Genomic DNA, 24277 nt, shown 5'->3' with positions numbered 1-24277 from the left:
TATGGTTTTGGACTTTTTCTGACTTATTTCACTTAGTATAATGCCCTAAAAGTCCACTCGTGTTGTCAAAAATGGAAAGATTTCATTTTTTATGGCTGAATACAATTCCATTGTGTGTGTGTGTTGTGTATGTATGCATCTGTGTGTGTGTGTGTGTGTGTGTGTGTGTGTGTATCAACTTTATCCTTTCACCCACTGGAGGATACTCAGTTTGTTCCCATGTCTTGGATAATGTAAATAATGCTGAAATAAACACAAGGGTGCATATATCTTTTTGAATTAGGGGTTTTGTTTTCTTTGGATAAATACCCAGAAGTGGAATTGCTTGATCATATGGTTGTTCTATTTTTAATTTTTTGAAGAGCTGCCATACTGTCTTCCATAGTGGCTGCACCAATTTACATTCCCATCAACAATGCAAAAGGGTTCCATTTTTCCCACATCCTTGCCAACACATTATTTCTTGCCTTTTTGATGATAGCTATTCTAACAGATATGAGTTGATATCATGGTTTTGATTTGCATTTCCCTAATAACTAATGATGATGAGCATTTTTTCATGTACCTGTTGTCCATTGTGATATCTTCTTTGGAAAAAATGTCTATTCAGATCCTCTGCCCATTTTTTAATCAGGTTGCTCATTTTTTTGAATGTTGAGTTGCCTGAGTTCTTTGTATATGTTGTATATTAACACTTTATTGGATGTATTGTTTGCAAATATCTTCTCCCACTCAGTAGGTGGCCTTTTTGTTTCTTTAAAAAATGTGTTTTTTATGCAAAAGATTTTTAGTTTGATGTAGTAGTCCCATTTGCTTATTTTTGTTTTTGTTGCTCTTGCCTGAACAAACAGATCCAAAAAATATTGCTAGGACCAATGTCAAAGAGTGTAGTGCCTATGTATTCTTCTAGGATTTTTATGGTTTCAGGTCTTACATTTAAGTCCATCTTTGAGTTTATTTTTTGTATATGGTATAAGAAAGTAGTTCAGTTAGATTCTTTTACAAGTAGCTGTCCAGTTCTCCCAACATCATTTACTGAAAAGGTTATCTTTTCCTCATTGTATATTCTTGTCTCCTTTGTTGTAGATCAATTGCCCATATAAGTGTGGATTTATTTCTGGACTCTGTATTCTATTCCATTTTGTCTGTTTTATGCCAGTACCATAATGTTTTGATTACTGTAGCTCTGTAATATAATTTGAAGCTAGGGAGCATGATGCCTCCTGTTTTGTTTCTTTCTCAAGATTGTTTTGGCTATTCAGATTCTTTTTTGGTTCTGAACAAATGTTCGAATTGTTTGTTCCATTTCTGTGAAAAATGCCATTGAAATTTTGATGAAGATTGCATTGAATCTGCATATTGCTTTGGGTAGTATGAACATTATAACAATATTAATTCTTCTAATCCATGAATATCTTTCCATTTATTTGTGTATTCTTCAATTTCTTTCATCAGTTTCTTATAGTTTTTATTGTTCAGGTCATTCACCTCCTTGGTTAATTTTATTCCTAGGTATTTTATACTTATTGATAGAATTGTAAATGGGAATTATTTTATTAATTTTTCTTTCTGAGAGTTTGTTATTAGTGTATGGAAACACAATGGATTTCTGTATGTTGATTTTGTATCCTGCAACTTTACTGAATTTGTATATTAGTTCTAGAAGTTTTTTGGTGGAGTCTTTAAGACATTCTATATATAAGATCATGTCATCCTCAAATAGCAACTATTTTACATTTTCCTTTATAATTTGAATATCTTTTATTTTTATTTCTTGCCTAATTGCCCTGGGTAGAACTTCCAATACTATGTTGAATAAAAATGGTGATAGTGGGTAACCTTGTTTTGTTCCTGATCATAAAGGAAAAGCTTTCAGCTTTTCACCATTAAATAAGATGTTATATGTGGGCTTGTCATATATGACCTTTATTATGTTGAGATATATTCCATCTCTACTCACTTTGCTGAAGGTTTTTATCAGGAATTAATGTTGAATTTTGCAAATGCTTTTTCTGCATTTATTGAGATGATGATATGATTTTTATCCTTCACTTTATTAATGTGGTATATCATTATGTTGATTGATTTGTGGATGCTGAACCATTCTTGCATTCCTGGAATAAATCCCACTTTATCATGGTGTATATTTTTAATGTATTGTTGATATCAGTTTGTTAATAATTTGTTGAGGAGTTTTGCATCTACCTTCATGAAGGATACTGGCACACGATTTTTGTTTCCACATAGAGTTCTTGGTTGGTTTTGGTATCAGGGCCTCATAAAATAAGTTTAGAAGTGTTTCCTCCTCTTCTATTTTTTGCAGGAGTTTGAGAAGGATTGGTGTTAATTCTTCTTTGAATATTTGGTAGAATTCACCAGTGAAGGCTTCTGGTCCTGGACTTTTGTTTGTTGAGTAGTTTTGTTTACTGATTAAATCTCCTTACTAGTGATCAATCTATTCAGGTTTTCTGTTTCTTTATGATCCAATCCTGGAAAGTTGTATATTTCCAGTAATTTTTCCATTTCTTCTAGGTTGTTCAACGTGTTGTCATAATATTGTTTCTAGTAGTCTCCTGTGATCCTTTGCATTTCTGTATTATCATTTATGATATCTGTTCTTTCATTTATTTTTTCCTTGATGGGTCTAGCTAGTTTTGTCAATTTTTATTATCTTTTCAAAGACCCACCTGTTATTTTTATTGATCTCTTATTGTCCTTTTAGTGATATTTCATTTTTTCCACTCTAGTCTTTATTTTCTTCTTGTACTAACCCTGGGCTTTTTTTCTTGTTTTAGCTCCTAGAAGTGTAAAGTTAGGTTGTTTATTTAAGGTTTTTCATGTTCTTGAGATGGGCAATTATCACTGTCAACTTCCCTCTTAAAACTTCTTTTGCTGACCCCATACATTTTTGTATGTAGTCTGTCTATTTTCAATTCTCTCAAGGTATTTTTTAATTAATTGTTATTATAGTATAGTTGCTTTACAGTGTTGTGTTAATTTCTGTTGTACAGCAAAGTGAATCAGCTGTATGTATACATATATCCCCTCTTTTTTGGATTCCCTTCCCATTTAGGTTAACACAGAGCATTGAGTAGAGTTCCCTATGCTATACAGTAGGTTCTCATTAGTTATCTATTTTATGAATAGTAGTGTATATATGTCAATCCTAATCTCCCAACTCATCCCACCCTCCCTTCATATTTTTTGATTTGTTTTTTGATTTCTTTGTTGATCATTGGTTTTTTAGTTGCATATTTTTTAATATCCACATATTTGTGAATTTTCTTCTTACAAATTATTTTTAGTTTCAGACGGTTGTGGTCAGAAATGATGCTTCATATGATTTCAATCTTCTTTGTTAAGACCTGTTTGGTGACCTGCCGTATGATCTATCCTGGAGAATGTTTAATGTGCACTTGATAATAATGTTTATTCTGTTGCTTTTAGATGGAATGTTCTGTATGTACCTGTTAAGTACATCTGATCTAACATGTCATTAAGGCTGGTGTTGTATTATTGATTTTCTTCCTGGATGATCAATCCATTGATATAAATGGTGTATTAAAGTCTCTTACTGTATTTTATTATTGTCTGTTAAGTTATTATTAACATACCTATTAGGTATGTTAATATTTTATATATTTAGATGCTCTTATGTTGAGTGCGTAAATATTTACAAATGTTATACCTTCTTGCTGTATTGACCCCTTTATTCTTTTGGTTTCATTTTCATGGAACATCTTTTTCCATCCATTCACTTTCAGTCTGTGTATGTCTTTATATCTGAAATGAGCCTCTTGGAGGCAGAATATAGATGGATCTTGCTTTTTTATCCACTCAGCCACTCTATATCTTTTCATTAGAGCATTTAGTCTATTTACATTTAAGGTAATTATTGATAGGTTTGTACTTATTGCCATTTTGTTCATTGTTTTCTGGCTGTTTTTCAGTTCCTCTGTTTCTTCTTCTCATGCACACTTCTTTTTTTTTCATTTTATTTATTTATTTACTTATTTTTTGAGGTACACCAAGTTCAATCATCTGAATTTATACACATATCCCCGTTCATGCTCACTTCTTCTATGGTTTGGTGACTTTCTTTAATGATATGCTTAGATTCCTTTCTCATTATATTTTGTGTATCTACTATAGGTTTTTCTTTGTGATTACTGTGACACATAACAAACTCTATTTATAACTGTCTATTTTAAGTTAATAACAACTTAAGTTTGAATGCATTCTAAAACCCTACATTTTTACTCTCCCCCCAAAAAATTATATGTTTCTGATGTCATATTTTATGTCTTTATTTTGTATATTCCTTAGCTAATTATTGTAGCTATTGTTATTTTAACTACTTTGGTCTTTGATCTACCATACTGGCCTTATTGTTTAGTACTGATGAACTTAAGATTTTTGCTTGTCTGGAAAACTCTTTATGTTTCCTTCAATTCTGAATGATAATTTTGTGGGTAGAGTATTAATGGTTGAAAGTTTTGTCTTTTAGAATTTTGGATAGATATATCATGCCACAACCTTCTGGACTGAAAAGTTTCTGCTGATGAATTTGCTGATAGTGTTATGGGGATTCCCTTTTATGTAACAAATTGTTTTTCTCTTTCTGATTTTATCTGATATGAGTATCTCTACTCCAGCTTTCTTTAGATTTTCATTTGCATGGAATATCTTTTTCCATCCCCTCACTTTCCATCTGTATGTGTCCCTAGGTCTGAAGTGGGTCTCTTGGAGACAGCATATATATGGGCCTTGTTTTTGTATCCATTCAGCCAGTCTGTGTCTTTTGGTTGGTGCATTTAGTCCATTTACATTCAAGGTGATTATCAATATGGATGTTCCTATTACCATTATCTTAATTGTTTTGTTTTTGTTTTTGTAGGTCTTTTTCTTTTTTTATGTTTCCCACTTAGAGAAGTTCCTTTAGCATTTGTTATAGGGCTGGATTGGTGGTGCTAAATTCTCTTAGCTGTTGCTTGTCTGTAAACCTTTTGATTTCTCCATTGAATCTGAATGAGATCCTTACTGGGTAGAGTATTCTTGGTTGTAGGTTCTTCCCTTCCATCACTTGAAATATATCATGCCACTCCCTTCTGGCTTGCAGAGTTTCTGTGGAGAAATCAGCTGTTAACCTTATGGGAGTTCCCTTGTATGTTATTTGTTGTTTTTCCTTGTTGCTTTTAATAACTTTTCTCTGTCTTTAATTTTTGTCACTTTGACTACTATATGTCTTGGCATGTTTCTCCTTGGGTTTATCCTGCCTGGGACTCTTTGCACTTCCTGGACTTGGGTGGCTATTTCCTTTCCCATGTTAGGGAAGTTTTCAACTATAATCTCTTCCAATATTTTCTTGGGTCCTTTCTCTCTCTCTTCTCCTTCTGGGACCCCTATAATGCGAATGTTGGTGCATTTAACATTGTCCCAGAGGTCTCTTAGGCTGTCTTCAGTTCTTTTCATTCTTTTTTCCTTATTCTTCCCTGCATCAGTGATTATCAGCATTCTGTCTTCCAGCTCACTTATTCGGCCTTCTGCCTCAGTTAATCTGCTATTGGTTCCTTCTAGTGTATTTTTCATTTCACTTACTGTGTTGCATAGCTCTGTTTGTTTGTTCTTTAATTCTTCTAGGTCCTTGGTAAACTTTTCTTGCAACTTTTCAATCTTTGCATCCAATCTTTTTTCAAAGTCCTGGATCATCTTCATCATCATTATTCTGAATTCTTTTTCTGGAAGAGTGCCTATCTTCTCTTCATTTAGTTGTTTTTCTGGGGTTTTACCTTGTCCCTTCAACTGGTACAAAGTCTTTTGCCTTTTCATTTTCTCTGTCTTTCTGTGGCTGTGATTTTCAGTTCCACAAGATGAAATACTGCTGATAATGCTTGATTCTGCTCTCTGCCCTCCCGTGGAGGAAGCTGCCTAGGAGGCTCGTGGGTGCTTCCTGATGGGAGGGACTGATTGTGCATTGGGCTGGGTGAGTGGAGCTCAGTAAATCTTTAATCCGATTTGGTGGGTGGAGCTCAGTGACACTTTAATCTTCTTGTCTGCCAATGGGTGGGGCTGTGTTCCCACCTTGGTGGTCATTTGGCTTGAGGCAACCCAGCACTGGAGCTTACAGGCTCTTTGGTGGAGCTAATGGTGGACTCTGGAAGGGCTCACACTAATGAGTACTTCTCAGAACCCCTGCTGCCAGTGCCCCTGTCTTCTTGGTGAGCCACAGATGCCCCCCACCTCTGCAGGCAACCCTCATCATCAGCAGGTAGGTCTGGTTCAGTCTCCTATGGGGTCACTGCTCCTTCCCCCTGGGTCCTGGTGAGCACACTGTTTTGTGTGCCCTCCAAGAGTGGAGTCTCCATTTCCCCCAGTCCTTTGGAGGTCCTGCAATCAAGTCCCACTGACTTTCAAAGTCTGATTCTCTGGGAATTCCTTCTCCCATTGCTGGACTGTCAGGTTAGGAAGCCTGGCATGGGGCTCAGAACCCTCAGGACTTCTGTGGTATAACTGTTCTCCAGGTTGTGAGTCACCCACCCAGCATTTATGGGATTTGATTTTAACATGATTGTGCCCCTCCTACCATCTCATTGCAGCTTCTCCTTTGTCTCTGGATGTGGGTGTTTTTTTTTTTTTTTTTTTTTTTTTTTTTTTTTTTTTTTTTTGGTGAGTTCCAGTGTCTTTCTGTCGATGGTTGTTCAGCAGTCAGTTGTAATTCTGGTGCTCTTGCAAGAGGGAGTGCGTGCACATCCTTCTATTCTACCATCTTGATTCTTTTTCTCTCTTTCTGATTTTAAGATTCTCTCTTATTCTTTAACTTTTCACAGTTTTATTGTAATGCTTCTTTGTTAGGGTCTCTTTGGGTTTATTTTATTTGGAACTATCTGGCTTCCTGGATCTATATGTCTGTTTGCTTGTCCAGGTTAGAGAAGTTTTCAGCCACCATTTCTTCAAATAAGTTTTCTGCTCATTTCTCTGTTTTTTTTTTTTTTTTCTTTTTCTGGGACCCTATAATGCAAATGTTGGTCCAATTGATCTTGATCCATAAGTAACTTATTTTTACTTTTTTAAGTGTTTTTTTTGTTTGTTTTTGTTTTTGTTTTTGTTTTTTACTGCTCTGATTGAGTGAGCTTCACTGCCCTGTCTTTGAGTTCATTGATCCTTTCTTCTGTTTCATCTGGTCTGCTGTTGAGTCCCTTTAGTGTATTTTTCAGTTCAGTTATTGTATCATTCCACTCTGACTTCTATTTTGTACTTTAAAAAAAAATTCTACCTTTCTGTTGAAGTTCTCACTGTATTCATCCATTGTTTCCTAAGTTTGGCAAGAATCTTTGTGACTGTTACTTTAACCTTTATTAGGAAAGTTTTTTTCTAGTGTTTTATTTTGTTCTTTCATTTGAAATATATTCCTCTGTTTTCTCATTTTGCTTGATTCTCTGTGTTTGTTTCTTTGTATTATTTTAAACAGTCACTTCTCCCAGTCCAGAAGGAATGGCTTTGTATAGGTGATTAATCTTATTGTTCAACCTTACCCAAATTCTTGGTTGTCTCCCAAACCTTTGTGACTATCCAAGAAGCTGATTTTATTTTTAATATCTCCCAGTTTTTTATGGTGTACCAAGACTTTTCAGTGTCCAAAGGGGGTTACCTCAGTTAGCACTTAGATTCAGGCTGATTGGAAACCACACCCTTAGGCATCAGTTTTTAAAGTATATAAATATATAAAGTCCTGTAGGACTGTAGGCATAATCCCTTCTGGCCACAAGACCAGATGATTGGGAGGTGTCCTATTGTCAAGCCTCAAATGTTAGGCCTCCATACAAGGGCATGAACTGCTTTCTGGGAACTACTGATGAGCTTTGGTGAATCAGTTGGAGATCACAGAGTTGGCATTGTCTGGCCTACATTCTGTGAGAGCAATTCTATAGGCCTGTAGACATGTACCATACCTTTAGACAGCACCCCCACTTCCATGCCAAAGCTCCAGAGCAAACAAATAGGCCTCTTTCATGGAAAGACTGGGGTTCTGTTTCAGTCTGCTGTCTGTGCAGTACCCTGGGTGTGATAGCCTTCCAAAAAATGTCTCTCCAATTGTTACAATCCCATATGACCCAGGAACACAAGGCCCCCCCTGACCACCAGAGCCAGGAATTTAAGAGCAATCTCCTAGGCTTCAGCCACATAAACCAGGGCACCAGATATAAAAACTGGGGCAACATCCATGTGTAAAATCTTCCCTCTGGGCGATACTAGCAATCTGGAATGTAGCAGAGGGCAACTGTGAAGGTGGCACTTGCTGAGGGGAAAAAAAAAAACTTAGTGTCTTCTAGCTTTATCAAGGGGGAGAGAGAGAAAGAGAGAGAATAAGCACAGAGATGGTGTCCAGTAATTGGTGGGTAAAGATGGCACCTATTGAGGAAAAAAATAGCTCTTGCCAGCTTTAGCATTGTAGAGGGGGGAATATGAAAAGGGGGCCCACCAGCATCTCCATCCATGGAGATTATCTCAACAGGCCTCTGCTCCTCAGGTCAGTGCTTTAAGATTAGCAGTGAATCTCTTTGACATAAAGTCTGAGTGCTTTTCAAATGGTTACTTCTGTGCTGGGCCCTGGGGAAAGTGAGTCTGCATGTGAGCCCTTTAAATGGTATTTCTTATTTCACTACATCCCTTTGGGTCTCATGAACATAAGCCCCATTGATTTAAAAGGCCAGATATTTTGCAGTTTCATCTTTCATGTTCAGCTATTAAAACGGGGGGGGGGCATGGCTAATATGAGGTATGAACCCTTTGCTCCTCAGGGAGAAGCTTTGGTTGTGTAGTTCCCTCCTAATTCTGGACTGTTGAACTGGAGTGAGGTTTATGGTGAGACCATATCTCAGCTTCTCCTACTGCCTTAATGTGGCCCTTTTCTCATTTGCTAATGTGAAGGAACCACTCAGCTAGTTTTCCAATCTTTTTCAGAGGAAATTTCCCCATAAGTAGCTGTAGGTTTGGTGTTTTCCTGAAAGAAGGTATGTTCAGAATATTCCTACATTGTGTATTTGACTGCCTCCTGAGAACTCTGTGATGATGAGACTTCTTTACCCTCTGGTAAAGAGGGTTGCTTTTTGTGTCTGCCTTAATAGCCAGATGTTTGCAAGCAGTTTTCCAGCAACAAATATAAGCAATCTGCTTTGTTGAGAATTATTTTTGGACAGTTCATTTTCTTTTGGCCATTGTTCAGCTCTTAGGCTACTTCTGTGTCCTTTGCTGTCACTTGCATCAGCATTAAAAAGCTTTAGTAGCGCAGGCAAAAAAATTGCTTCTTAAACAGTGACTGAAGCAATCTGTGTTCCTGCTATAAGAATTTTAATAGCCTTTCTCAAGGAAGTATATATTGTACACTAATGAATATATTTTATAGTAAAATTAAATTTAAATAATACTCTTTTAAAAAGCTAAAATGGAAATCAAAGTATTTATCAAAGTTTTATGATGAACCAAAATCCTGACTTTCAGTTTTCAGCAATCATGATTGCAGATGAGGGCCATTAATCCATGATTTTAAATAATTAAGGATCTTTTCCCTACCTGGAATAGAGTGCTGTGTATAAGTGACAATCATTTCAAATATAAATCTTTTTTTAATTTTTAAAATAAATTTGTCATTTATTCATTTATTTATTGGCTGAATTGTGTCTTCATTACTGCATGTGGGCTTTCTTTAGTTGCAGAGAGCAGAGGCTACTCTTCATTGTGCAATGTGGGCTTCTCATTCCAGTGGCTTCTCTTGTTGCAGAGCACAGGGTCTATACACACAGGCTTCAGTAGTTGTGGCATGTGAGCTCAATAGTTGTGGCTTACAGGCTCTAGAGCACAGGCTTAAGTAAATGTGGTGCATGGGCTTAGTTGCTCTGGGGCATGTGGGATCTTCCTGGAACAGAGATTGAACTGGTGTCCCATGCATTGGCAGGCAGATTCTTAACCATTGCACCACCAGGGAAGTCCCTCAAATATAAATCTTTTAAGGGCCACAGATATTTTAATTATTCACCCATACATGTGTTGTATTTCATCATCTGATGACTTGCATGGCTCCCAGCCAAAGAAAAAATGTTATCCCACAGAGTTTAAGACCTGATCACACAGATCATGGCCTAATCAAGACCCATGGTTCTAATGGAGGGAAGGACTAATGCTTCTGTTCTAGGATTTTTAAAGTTAAAAATAACTTTATATTTCGTAAAATTCACGTGTACTGTAGAATTTCATGAATTTTGAAAATGCATGCAATTGTGTATTCACCACTATAACCAAGATACAGAACAGTTCCATTACCCCTAAAAAACTTCTTTATGGTACCTCTTTGAAATGAAGCCCTGCTCCCAGTTCTGCCACTTTTGGCAGCCACTTTCCTTATGTTCTACATCCCTATGGTTTTCCTTTTTACAATCTCATAAAAATTGAATCATACAGTTTAGCCTTTTACATCTAGATCCTTTTCACTTAAAAAAGCATTTGGAGGATAACAAAATTTGCATATTAGGGAACTCTAAATTCCTGTTCCTCCACAGAATCAGTCCATACTTCTAAGAAACAGAAAACAACAAACCAAATTCAGATATAACATAGATGTTAGAACTGCCTGACAGGGATTTTAAAAGAACTACAATTAATATTTTAAAGGCCATAATGGAAAAGGTAAAAAATGTGCAAAATGGATGATAATTTCAGTAGAGAAATTAAAAACTAAGGAAAGAAAATCAAATGAAAATGCTAGAAATGAAACATAGACATAGATACACAGACACAGACACACACATTGAGAGAGAGAGAGAGAGAGAGAGAGAGACTCTTCAATGGTCTCTTCAGTAGACTTCACACAACTGAGAAAATGATTACTACCCTTGAAGATAGGTCAAAAAAAAACTACCAAAATTGAAACATTAGGAAACAAAAAGAGAGGAAAAAGGAAACAGAATGAAGTATATAAGATCTGTGTGATCATATCAGATACTCTAACATAACTGAAATCATAAGAGAAGAAAGAGATATAGGACAAAAAAAGATTTAAAGAAATAATATGGAAATGCAAAAGAACCAGAATAGCCAAAGCAATCTTGAGAAGGAAAGATGGAGCTGCAAGAATCAGGCTCCCTGACTTCAAACTGTACTACAAGGCTACAGTGATCAAGACAGTATGGTACTGGCACAAAAACAGAAATATAGCTCAATGGAAGAGGATAGAGAGTGCAGAGATAAACCCATGCACATATGGGCACCTTATCTTTGACCAAGGAGGCAAGAATATACAATGGAAAAAAGACAGACTCTTCAATAAGTGATGCTGGGAATATTGGATAGCTACAAGTAAAAGAATGAAATTAGAACACTTCCTAACACCACACACAAAAATAAACTCAAAATGGATTAAAGACCTAAACGTAAGGCCAGACAGTATAAAACTCTTAGAGGAAAACATAGGCAGAGCACTCTATGACATACATCAAAGCAAGGTCCTTTTTGACCCACCTACTAGAATAATGGAAATAAAATCAAAAGTAAACAAATGGGACCTCATGAAACTTAGAAGCTTTTGCAAAGAAAAAGAAACCATAAACCAGACAAGAAGGCAGCCCTCAGAATGGGAGAAAATATTTGCCAATGAAACAACTGACAAAGGATTAATCTCCAAAATATACAAGCAGCTCATACAGCTTAATACCAAAAAAGCAAATAACCCAATCTAAAAATGGGCTGAAAACCTAAATAGACATTTCTCCAAAGAAGACATTCAATGGCTAACAAACATGTGAAAAGATGCTCAGTATCACTAATTTTTAGAGAAATGCAAGTCAAAGACACAATGAGATATCACCTCACACTGGTCAGAATGGCCATCATCTAAAAATCTAGAAACAATAAATGCTGGAGAGGCTGTGGAGAAAAGGGAACCCTCCTGCACTGTTGGTGGGAATGTAAATTGGTACAGCAACTATGGAAAACAGTACAGAGATTCCTTAAAAAACTAAAAATAGAACTACCATATGACCCAGCAATCCCACTACTGGGCATATACCCTGAGAAAACCAAAATCAAAGAAAAAAAGAAAACATATACCACAATGTTCATTGCAGTACTATTTACAGTAGCCAAGACATGGAATCAACCTACATGCCCATCAACAGATGAATGGATAAAGAAGATGTGGCACATATATACAAGGGAATATTACTCATCCATAAAAATGAATGAAATTGAGATATTTGTAGTGTGTTCAGTGGACCTAGAGTCTGTCATACAGAGCGAAGTAAGCCAGAAAGAGAAAAACAAATACTGTATGCTAACTCATATATATGTAATCTAAGAAAATTGTACTGATGAACCCAGTGACAGGGCAAGAATAAAATGCAGATTTAGAGAATGGACTTGAGGACACGGGGAGGGGCAGGGGTGAAGGGGAAGCTGGGAGGAAGTGAGAGGGTAGCATTGACATATATACACTACCAAATGTAAAACAGATAGCTAGTAGGAAGCTGCTGCATAAAACAGGGAGATCAACTTGATGATGGTTGATGACTTAGAGTGATGGGATAGGGAGGGTGGGAGGGAGTCACAGGAGGGAGGGGATATGGGGATATATGTATAATTACAGCTGATTCACTTTGTTGTACAGCAAAAACTGGCACAATAGTGTAAAGCAATTATATTCCAATAAAAAGCTTTTGTTTTAGAAAAAAAAGAAATAATAGCTGAAACTTTTCCAAAATCAACAATAGACACAGAACTACAGAATCAAGAAGACCAGCTGGGATAATTACCAAAAAACAACAAATACACACACACACACACACACACACACACACACACAAACACCCTTAGTCATGCCATGTGAAGTCTAATAAACAGGAAGACAAACAGACAAATTTGAAAACAGCCATAAAAAGTAAAAACAAAAACAAACAAACAAACAAACAAACAAAAACAAAGCACAATACATACAAAGGGACAAAGATAAAACTTATGGAACATTTCTCATCAGAAACTATAAAAGCCAGAAAGCAGTAATGAAATATTTTTAAAATGCTGAAACAAAAATACTGTCAATGAAGAATTATATATACAGTGAAAATAAGAAGGAAAATAAAGACAGTCTCAGAAAAAAAGACTATGAGAATTTGTTGCTTGTATATCTACATTACAAGAAATTTTAAAGAAAGTTCTTCTTCAGGAAGAACTGACATGACACCAGAAAGCAAGTGGTGACTATACAATGAAATAAAGATTGTTAGAAATGGAAAAAATAAAGAGAAAAATAAAATTTATTTTCTTCATTTTTAGTTCTCAAAAAGAAGACTGTCTAAAAGAAAAATATTAGCAATGTAGTATAATTTTGTGTATTCAAATATAAAATATATGACAAAAAAACACAATGAATGGAAGTGGTAAATTGGGAATATACAGTTGCAAAGTCCTCTTGGTAGATTATAAGCAATATAATATTATTTGAAGGTAGATTCTAATATATGTAGTAAATTATAGAGTAATAAGTAAAATCATTTTTAAAGGAGTATATAGAGTTAATAATCGATATAAAATAGCATCACATAAAATCTCAATGCAAAAACAGCAAGAAAGAGGGGAAAAAAGCAAAAAAGAAAGAAATGGAAAAATAGAAAAATATCTACCAATATGATAGATTTTATTCCAACCATAGCACCAATAATTTTAAATTTAAACAATCTAAACACAACAATAAAAAGGATGTATATTGTGATGCTGGATTTTTACAAATTACTCATCTATACATTATATAAAAGAAATTCACTATAAACACAAAGCCATAAATAGGATAAAAGTGAAAGAATAGACAAAGATGTACCATGTAAATACTAACATGGCTAATACTACTATCAGGGAAAGTACACTTTAGACAAGCAATTTGTGAAGGATAAGAAAGATATTACAACATAATAAAGAGGTCAATTCCCCAAAATAAAACAACAAAAACTGTCCTAAATATGCATACGTTAAACAACATAACTCCAATATACATGAAAGCAAAAACTGATAGAATTGAAAGGAAATTTGTGTATTTCTAGGAATTTGTGTATTTCACCTAAGTTATATAATTTGTGGACATATAATTGTTTTGGTGTTTTCTTATAATCCTTTTTATTTCTGTGAGGTTGCTAAAATATCCATACATTCACTTATGATTTTTGTTTTCTGTTTTTGATTTTTTGAAGTAAATTGATTTACAATATTGTACACCAAAGTGATTCTGTTAGATGGATATAGAGATAGAGAAGAGATAGGTATATATTTCACTGTGCTCTACAGTAAACCTTGTTCCTTATCTATTTTATATACAGTAGTATCTGTTAATGCCATCCTCTAAATTTATCCCTTCCCCTATCCCTTTCCCCTTTGGTAACTATAAGTTTGTTTTCTATATCTGTGAATCTGTTTCTGTTTTGTATGTAGATTCATTTGTGTTATTTTTTAGGTTCCATGTATAAATGACATTAGTGTTTGTCTTTCTCTGTGTGACTTACTTCACTGAGTATAATATTCTCTAAGTCCATCCATGTTGTTGCAAATGACAATATTTCATTCTTCTTTATGGCTGAGTAATATTCCATTGTATATCTATACCACATCTTCCTCTTTTTTTTTTTTTTTTTAATTTGGTTGCATTGGGTCTTAGTTGTGGGAGGCAGGCTCCTTAGTTGTGGCTTACAGGCTACTTATTTGTGGGCTTGCTGGTTCCTTAGTTGTCACACATGGGCTTCTTAGTTGTGGCATGCAAACTCTTAGTTGCAACATGCATGTGGGATCTAGTTTCCTGACCAGGGATTTCACCCTAGCCCCCTGCATTGGGAGTATGGTGTCTTAACCACTGCACCACCAGGGAAGTCTCTATATGACATCTTCTTAAATCAATCATTTGTGATGGGCAATTTGGTGTTTTCCATGTCCTGGCTATTATAAATAGTACTGTTATGAACATTGGAGTGAACATATCTTTTGAATTATAATTTTTGTCTTTTCTGAATATATACCCAGAAGTGGGATTGCTGGATCATATGGTAGCTCCAGTTTTAGTTTTTTTTTAAGGAACCTCCTTACTGTTTTCCATAGAGGCAGAACCAATTTACTTTGCCACCAACAATGTATGAGGGTTCCCTCCACACCCTCTCCAGAATTGGTTGTTTGTAGACTTTTGATGGTAGCCATTCTCCCCAATGTATGGTGATACTGCATTGTGATTTTGATTTTTCACTTCACTAATGATTAATAATGTTGAGCATCTTTTCTTGTGCTTGTTGGCCATCTGTGTGTCTACTTTGGAGAAATGTCTATTTGAGTCTTCTGCTCATTTATTGGTTGTGTTGTTTCTTTTTTCAATACTGAATTGTATGGGCTATTTGTACATTTTGGATATTAACCTCTTGTTTGTTGCATTGTTTGCAAATATTTCCTCCCATTCCATAGGTTGTCTCATTGTTTTGTTGGTGGTTTCCTTTGCTGTGCAAAAGCTTTTAGATTTTATTATGTCCCATTTATTTATTGTTGCTTTTATTACTTTTGCCTTGGGAGACTGAACTAAGAAAATATTGCTATGATTTATGTCAGAGAATGTTTTGCCTATGTTCTCTTTTAGGAGTTTTATGGTATCATGTCTTAGATCTAAGTCTTTAAACCAGTTTGAGTAATTTTTGTATATGGTATGAGAGAGTGTTCTATTTTCATTGATTTACATGTGGATGTTTGGCTTTCCCAATACCACTTGTTGAAGAGACTATTTTCTCTCCATTTTACATTCTTGACTATTTTGTTGAAGATTAATTGACTGTAGTTGTGTGGGCTTATTTCTGGACTCTCTATTCTGTTCCACTGATCCATATTTTTGTTTTTGTGCCAATACCATGCTGTTTTGATTACTGTAGTTTTGTAGTGTTGTCTGAAGTCTGGAAGGATTATGTCTCCAGCTTTGTTCTTTTTTATCAGGGTTACTTTGGCAAATTTGGGTATTTTTTTGTTCCATATAAATTTTAAGATTATTTGTTCTAGTTCTGTGAAAAATATCATGGGTATTTTGATAGGGATTGCATTAAATCTGTAGGTTACTTTGGGTAGCATGGCTATTTTAACAATATTAATTCTTCCAATCCAAGAGCATGGGGTATCTTTCCATTTCCTTGACTTATCTCAAATTACTGTTTTCAATGTTTTATAGTTTTCAGTGTATAGGTCTTTCACCTCCTTGGTTAAGTTTATTCCCAGGTATTTTAAACACCATTTTAAATGGGATTACTTTTTTACTTTCTCTCTCTGATATTTCATTGTTAGTGTAAAAATGCAACAGATTTCTACATATTAATCTTGTATCATGCAACCTTGCTGAATTCTTTTATTCTAAACTTTTTGGGTGGAGACTTTAGAGTTCTCTATATAGAGTATTATGTCATCTAGAAATAGTGAGAATTTTACCTCTTCTCCTCTAACTTGGATACATTATCTTTCTTGCCTGATTGCTGTGGCTAGGACTTCCAATACTGTGCCAAATAGAAATGGTGAAAGTGGGTATCCCTATCTTGTTCCTAAATTGTGTGGGAAGACTTTCAGCTTTTCACCATTGAGTATTATATTGTCTGTGGATTTGTTGTAAATTGCTTTCATTATGTTGAGATATGTTCCCTCTATACACATTTTAATGATTTTTTTTTTATCATGAATGGATGTTGAATTCTGTCAAATGCTTTTTCTGCGTCTATTGAGATGATCATGTGGTTTTTGTGTTTCTTTTTGTTAATGTGGTGTATCACATTAATTGATTTGTGTATTCTGAAACATCCTTGTGACTTGAATGAACTTAACTTGATCATGGTATATGATCCTTTTTTATGTGTTGTTGGATTCAGTTTGCTAATATTTTGTTGAGGACTTTTTCATCTCTATTCATGAAAGATATTGGCTTGTAATTTTCTCTTTTTTCTAGTGTCTTTTTCTGGTTTTGGTATCAGGGTGATGGTGGCTTCATAGAGTGAATTTGGGAGTGTTCCCTCCTCTTCAATTTTTTGGAATAGTTTGAAAAGGATAGGTATGTGTTCCTTCTTATGTTTGGTAGAATTCCCCGATGAAGCCATCCAGTCCCAGACGTTTGTTTTCAGGGAGTTGTTTTGTTTGTTTGTTTGTTTTACAGACTTTATTCTAGTGATCAGTCTATTCAAATTATCTGCATCTTCTTGACTCAGTTTTGGCTGGCTGTATGTTTCTAGAAACTTGTCCACTTCTATGTTGTCCAATTTGTTGGCATATAACTGTTCATGATATTCTCTTGTGTTTTTTTTTTTTTTAATTTCTGTGGTATCAGTTGTTATTTCTCCTCTTTCATTTTTTTATTTTGTTTATTTGTGTCCACTCTCTTTTCTTCTTTGTTAGCCTGGCTAGAGTTTTGCTGATATTATTATAATTTCAAGAAAACAGCCCTTGCCTTTATTGATTTTTTCTATTGTATTTTTTCTCTATTTTAAGTTTTCAGCTATAGTTTATTTGAATACATTTTTGATCCCGTTTTCTCTCTCTTATCCTTTTGGATTCCCTCTTATGTGTGGGTTGACATGCTCTATCCCATAGATTTCATATGTTGATTTCCATTATTATGTCTTCCAGATCATTTATTCATTCTTATGTGTCATTTAGTCTTCTATTCATTGTTTCTAGAGAGGTTTTTATCTTGGCAATTGAGTTGTCTAATTTTCATTAGTTCATCTTTATAATTTCTAGTTCCTTGTTACAGTGATCTGCATTTCTATCAATAATCTTTCTTAATTATTTTAGCATTTTCATTACCTTCTTTTGAATGCAGCCTCTAGTAGACTGGTGAGATATGTTTCATTCTTTGTTCTTTCAGGGGATTTCTCTGGGTCTTTTATTTGGGAGTAGTTCTTTTGCTTTTATTTATTTTTTTTTTTTGCCTCCTTGAATTTAGAAGAAACAGTTATCTACTATGGTCTTGAAGGGATGTCTTTCTGTGGAAGTATTCCTTTGTAGACTGTGAGTTCAATATTTCTGATGTGAGCACTGGTTTCTGTATGGATGCCAGAAACATCTTTCTTTAGAGTGTGCTGGCCCTTATCCTCTTGATAGGGGGTGCAATTGTTGTGGTATACAGAGCCTGTGCTAGATGAAGGGCATGGCCTTCTCTAACTCCCTGCTGTCACCACCCTGTTGGGGGAAGGGTCTGCTCACCTGTTGTAGAAGCAACTAGGGTTGGGTTTGATCAGGCTCCATTGCCCTTGAGTGTGTACCCTGCCTCAAAGGAAGTGGCCACTAAAGCAAGTGAGGCTCATATAGTCACAAGAAACCTGTATGCCACCTGTGCAAGTGTCTGCAGTTCTGTGCAGAGACAGCCTAAGGTCATGTCCCATTCTCCATTGTGTTCATCCCAGACCTGGTGCTAGGCTGGTCTGTAAGGTAAGCTGGAGGCACTGTGGCTTTCAGAAATCAGGGTGGCTGTTCTGCCACCTGGAACTTGGGTTGCCTTTATAGCAGACCTCTCCCAGGACCTTTCTGCCCCAAATCCAGCTCCAAGCTGCAGTGTGGAGTGGGCAGATCCAGAGCAATTCTGCCAGGAAATGAACAGTCACATTTTCCTACCCAGGACCTGTCCCCCAGAGACTCAGCACCCAGATGCTGTGCATTCTTGTGGTGCCACTTGGTGTACACACTAACAATGTTTGTTGTGGCCAGATCCACCCCCACCATGGCTGTGCTGACAGTGGGCTCAGCAGTTCCTCCTGGACCACACCCAGGCCTTCCAGGCTGTCTCTGTGTAGCTAGACTGGTCCTCTCCCAGGACCTGTCTGCCCTAGATTCAGTGCTTACCTGCTTCACATTCCATTGGCACTACCTGGTGTGTATACTGACAATGTCTACCCAGTTCAATCTGCTACCCCCATTCATGTGCTGACAACAGTCTCCACGGTGAGGTCTGGATCATATTCCTGGTACCTCAGTCTGTCTCTGAACAGCTAGATTGAAACTGCCCTCATCTCTTGCCAGACTATGTTGTGCAATGAGCAGTGCCATGGCATTCTCCCCTTTGGATTGGGAATTGCGTTGAAGCTTCAGCTGCCAGTGCAAGTCTCTCTCCACTCTGATTGTTAGCAAGCCAGCATGCATGCACTCCCCATGAGTAAAGTCTAGGCTTCTCCAGCCCCTCTATCTGTCCCAGCAGATTACCCAGCAGGCAAGAGGACTCCCCAGGACTTACCTATATGGACCTTCTCTTCCTTACAGATCACTTCCAGAGGTGCTAGTCTAATCCTAATGCCTTTTTTTTTTCTTTCCTACATGGATACATGAAGATATTTATTGCAGCTTTAGTTGTATACACCTTCTGCCAGTTGCCAGTTGGTTTTCTGTGAGAAATGTTCCACAAGCAGAGGTATTTTTGATATGTTTGTGGGGAGAGGTGAGCTCCACATCCTCCTGTTCCACCATCTTGATCCCCCTCCTCTGTTTTTTATTTTGTTATTCTGGCTAATGGTTTGTTAATTTGATCTTTACAAAGAATCAACTTTTGTTTTTATTGATTCTTCCTATTAGATTTTCTGCTCTCTATTATATTTATCTTCACCCTACTATTCTGTATTTATTTTCTTCTGCACTCTTTGGGTTTAGTTTGCTCTTCCTTGTCTAGTTCCTTAGAGCATAAATAGTTTTATTTATATGAGATATTTCTTCTCTCTTATTGTAGGCATTTACAGCTATAAAATTTCCTCTAAGCATACCTTTTCTGCATACCATCATTTTGGTATGTTTTGTGTTCATTTTCATTCATCATTATTTTATAAGTTTCCTTGTAATTTTTGATCCATTGTTGTTTGTTTAAATTCTAAATGTGAATTTTCAAGATTGCTTTCTTCTTTCTTCTATTGATGTCAAGTTTTATTTATTGTGTTCAGAAAAAAAAATAATCTGTATAATTTCAGTATTTGTAAATATGTTGAGACATTTTTTGTGGCCTAATATTTAGTCTATCCTGAGCAATATTCCATGTATACTTAAGAATAATTTGTATTCTGCTGTTGGGTGAAGTGTTATACATATGTCTGTTATGTCTGGTTTGCTTATAGTGCTGTTCAAGTCCTCTATTCCCTTATTGTTTCTGTCTAGATATTCTATTTATTGTTGACAGTGGTATATTTAAGTCTCCAAATATTGTAGACCTTTCTATTTCTCCCTTAAATTTGGTCAGTTTTTACTTCATATATTTTGATTTTTTTTGGTGCATAAATATTTAAAATTGTTATATCTTCTGGATATATTTTATCTGTATATAATATCATTCATTTTCTTTTATAGCAGTATTTTTTTTTTTACTTAAAGTCTATTTCTTTTTGATGTTACTATAGCTACCCAGCTACTTTTGGTTACTATTTACATGGAATAGCTTTTTCCTTTTTTTTTTTTTTTTAACTTTTGACCTGTTTGTGCCTTTTTATTTAAAGTGAGCCTCTTGTAGACTATATAGTTTTACCAAGTGTTTTTTTTTTTAAATTTATTCTCTTAATTTCTGCATTTCTTTGGAGAATTTAATACATTTGTTTTTGAAGTAATTGCTAGTACAGAACGACTTCTGCCATTTTGTTGTTTATTTTCTGCATGTCTCATACCTTTCTTTGTCTCTCATTTTCTCTACAACTGTCTTCTTTTCTGTGTTTAGTTAATTTTTATAGGGAAATATTTTGATTCTCTTATCATTTCCTTTGTGTATATATTTTCTTTGTGTATATATTTTCTTTCTGGTTACCACTGGGATTATATTTAACATTCTACATTATAACAATCTATGTTAAATTGATACCGACTTAAATTCAAGAGCATACAAAAACTTTCCTCATATACGGCTTTCCTACACCTTTAGGCTGATGTTTTCACAAATTACATTTTTATACCTTGTGTGCTTAATACTATAGCGATAAATATTTTATACATTTGCCTATTAAAACATACAGGAAATAAAAAAATAGAGTTACAAATCAAATGTATAGTAATACTGATATTTGTATTTGCCTATGTAGTTACCTTCAACAAAGGTCTTTATTTCTTCATTTAACTCTAGTTATTGTCTATTGTCCTTTCATTTCAACCTGAAGGTGTCCTTTAGCATTTCTTCTTAGACAGGTCTAATGGTAATGAATTTCCTCAACTTTTGTTTCTCTGGTAATGTCTTAACTTATCCCTCATTTTTTAACAATTTTGCCATATATAGAATTTTTAGTTGATGACTTTTTTTTCTTTTAGCATTTTAAATATGTCAACTCAATTCCTTCTGTCGTCCATGGTTTGGATGAGAAATGTATTGTTAATCTTGCGTATATTTTCTATGTGACGTCTCTTTTCCTTGCAGATTTCAAGATTCTCTCCTTTTCTTTGTTTTTCTACAGTTTGATTATTTGTATTGGTGTGGATGACTTTGAGTTGGATTAGTTGAGCTTCTTGGATGTGTTAACTCATCAAACTTAAGAATTTTTTAACCATTGTTTATTTAGATATTATTTCTGTCACTTTCTCTCTCTCTCTCATATGCTTGATGTTGTACTGAAGGCTCCATATGCTATTTACTTTTATTCAATCTTTTTTCTTTCTTCTTCAACTGGGTACATTTAGTCATGCAATCTTCAAGTTTCTTGATTCTGTCTTCTGCCTGCTCAAATCTGCTGTTGAACACCTAGTAAACTGAATTTCTAATTTCAGGTATTCTACTTTTTAACTCCAAAATTTCTGATTTTTCCTTTTAATTTCTATCCATTTATTGATATTCTAATTGTGTTAATATATACTTTAAAGATTATTTAGTTTTTGTCCATGTTTTCCTTCAGCTCTTTGAGTATATTTAAACAATTGCTATAAAGTATATCTAGTAATTCCTATGTTTGGGCTTCCTCAGGGTTATTTCTGCCAATCTTTTTTCCCTTTCAATGGGCCATATGTTCCTGCTTTTTGTATACATTGTGAATTTTTGTTGAAACTTGGGTGTTTGAATATAATGTGGTAAGAGTGGAAATTAGATTATCCCCCCTTCTCCAGAATTTACTGTATGTGTGGACTTTTTATAGTTAAAAGCTTTAGGAGTTCATTTGTTTAGTGACTTTTCCAAACTATTTTGTGGAGAATATATTCTTTGCTGTGTATAATCATAGAAGTTCCTGTCCCTTTAGTTCTAAAATTTTGACAGATATTTCTTTGAATTCCAAGAGCTGAGAGAGAAAAAAATAACTATTTCAGTCTTTTGAGATTGGATTTGTGCTAGGCTTAGTTAAGCTTTCCCTGAACTTAGGGATCAGCGTGAGTTATAAATCTAGGGTCTTCTCAGGTCTTTTTCTAAGCTCTCCTAGATAGACAGGTGCTGTTGATTTCCCTAATTGCCCAAATAAGCTATCTTACCAAAATTTCCTCCCAGGCTGAAGGTCTGTTTACGTCTCAACCACAATCTTTTGTCACAGTTAGCTGTGGATTATTTTACAATACATATTAAAATATATTTGAACAATGCCTGCCAATTTTCCATCTCAGGTGATTTCAGACTTAGGTGAAACAGAAACAAGCACCTTGTGTTTGTTCTTCACGTAGCCCCAGAATACTCAGTACAAACATACACAATATTTTTTAAATGAAAACTGTGGGCATATACACTAGTAAAAGAAAGAATAGTGCAAAAAGATATAACCATTATAGGAGGGACATAACCATGTTCTTAGATTAGAAAAATCAACATTGTGAAAATGAATATACTACCCAAAGCAATTTACAGATTCAGTGAAATCCCTATCAAACTACCAATGACATTTTTCACAGAACTAGAACAAGAAATTTTACGATTTGTATGGAAAGCAAAAGACCCTGAATAGTCAAAACAATCTTGAGAAGGAAAGATGGAGCTGCAGGAAGCAGACTCCCTGATTCAAACTATACTACAAGGCTACAGTGAACAAGACAGTAAGGTACTGACACAAAAACAGAAATATAGATCAATGGAACAGAATAGAGAGCCCAGAGATAAACCCACACACATATGGGCACCTTATCTTTGACAAAGGAGGAAAGGTTATACAGTGGAGAAAAGACAGACCCTTCAATAAGTGGTGCTGGGAAAATTGGACAGCTACATGTAAAAGAATGAAATGGGAACACTTCCTAACACCATACACAAAAATAAACTCAAAATGGATTAAAGAGCTAAATGTAAGGTAAGACACTATAAAACTCTTAGAGGAGAACATAGGAAGAACACTATGACATAAATCAAAGCAAGGTCCTTTTTGACCCACCTCCTAGAATAATGGAAACAAAATCAAAAATAAACAAATGGAACCCAATGAAACTTAAAAGCTTTTGCACAGTGAAAGAAACCATAAACAAAACAAGAAGAAAACCCTCAGAATGGGAGAAAATATTTGCCAACGAAGCAACTGACAAAGGATTAATCTCCAACATATACAAGCAGCTCATGCAGCTCAATATCAAAAGAGCAAATAACCCAATCCAAAAATGGGCTGAAGACCTAAATAGACATTTCTCCAAAGAAGACATGCAGATGGCTAACAAACTCATGAAAAGATGCTCAACATCACTAATAATTAGAGATATGCAAGTCAAAGCCACAATGAGGTATCACCTCACACCGGTGAGAATGGCCATCATCACAAAATCTAAAAACAATAAATCCTGGAGAGGGTACAGAGAAAGGGGAACCCTCCTGAATTGCTGGTGGAAATATAATTTGGTACAGCCACTATGGAAAGCAATACAGAGATTCCTTAGAAAACTCAAATTAGAACTACCATATGACCCAGCATTCCTACTATTGGGCATATACTCGGAGAAAACCATAATCTAAAGAGAAACATGTACCACAGTATTCATTGCAGCACTATTTACAATAGCCAGAACATGGATGCAACCTAAATGCCCATCAAGAAATGAATGGATAAAGAAGATGTAGTAAAAATGTACAATGATATATTACTCAGCCATAAAAATGAATGAAATTGAGTTATTTGTAGTGAGGTGGATGGACCTAGAATCTGTCATGTGGAGCGAAGTAAGCCAGAAAGAGAAATACAAATATCATATGTTAATGCATATATATGGAATCTAAAACAAATTGTACTGATGAACCCAATGACAGGGCAATACTAAAGATGCAGATGTGGAGAATGGACTTGAGGACACGGGGGTAAGGGGAAGGAAAACCTGGGACCAAGTGAGAGAGTAGCATTGA

At 35.3% G+C, this 24277-nt stretch overlaps 1 protein-coding gene across 1 annotated transcript in view; it reads left to right on the top strand.

The window, feature by feature from the left end:
- The window catches only part of HEPH (hephaestin), a 119883-nt gene that overhangs the window by 73249 nt on the left and 22357 nt on the right, over positions 1–24277 (top strand). The window lies entirely within an intron of this gene.

This window comes from Hippopotamus amphibius, chromosome X (assembly GCF_030028045.1).
Source record: "Hippopotamus amphibius kiboko isolate mHipAmp2 chromosome X, mHipAmp2.hap2, whole genome shotgun sequence".
NCBI classification, from domain to species: domain Eukaryota; kingdom Metazoa; phylum Chordata; class Mammalia; order Artiodactyla; family Hippopotamidae; genus Hippopotamus; species Hippopotamus amphibius.
Note: the sequence above shows the minus strand (reverse complement) of the source record. Positions and strands in the feature narration are given on the sequence as shown.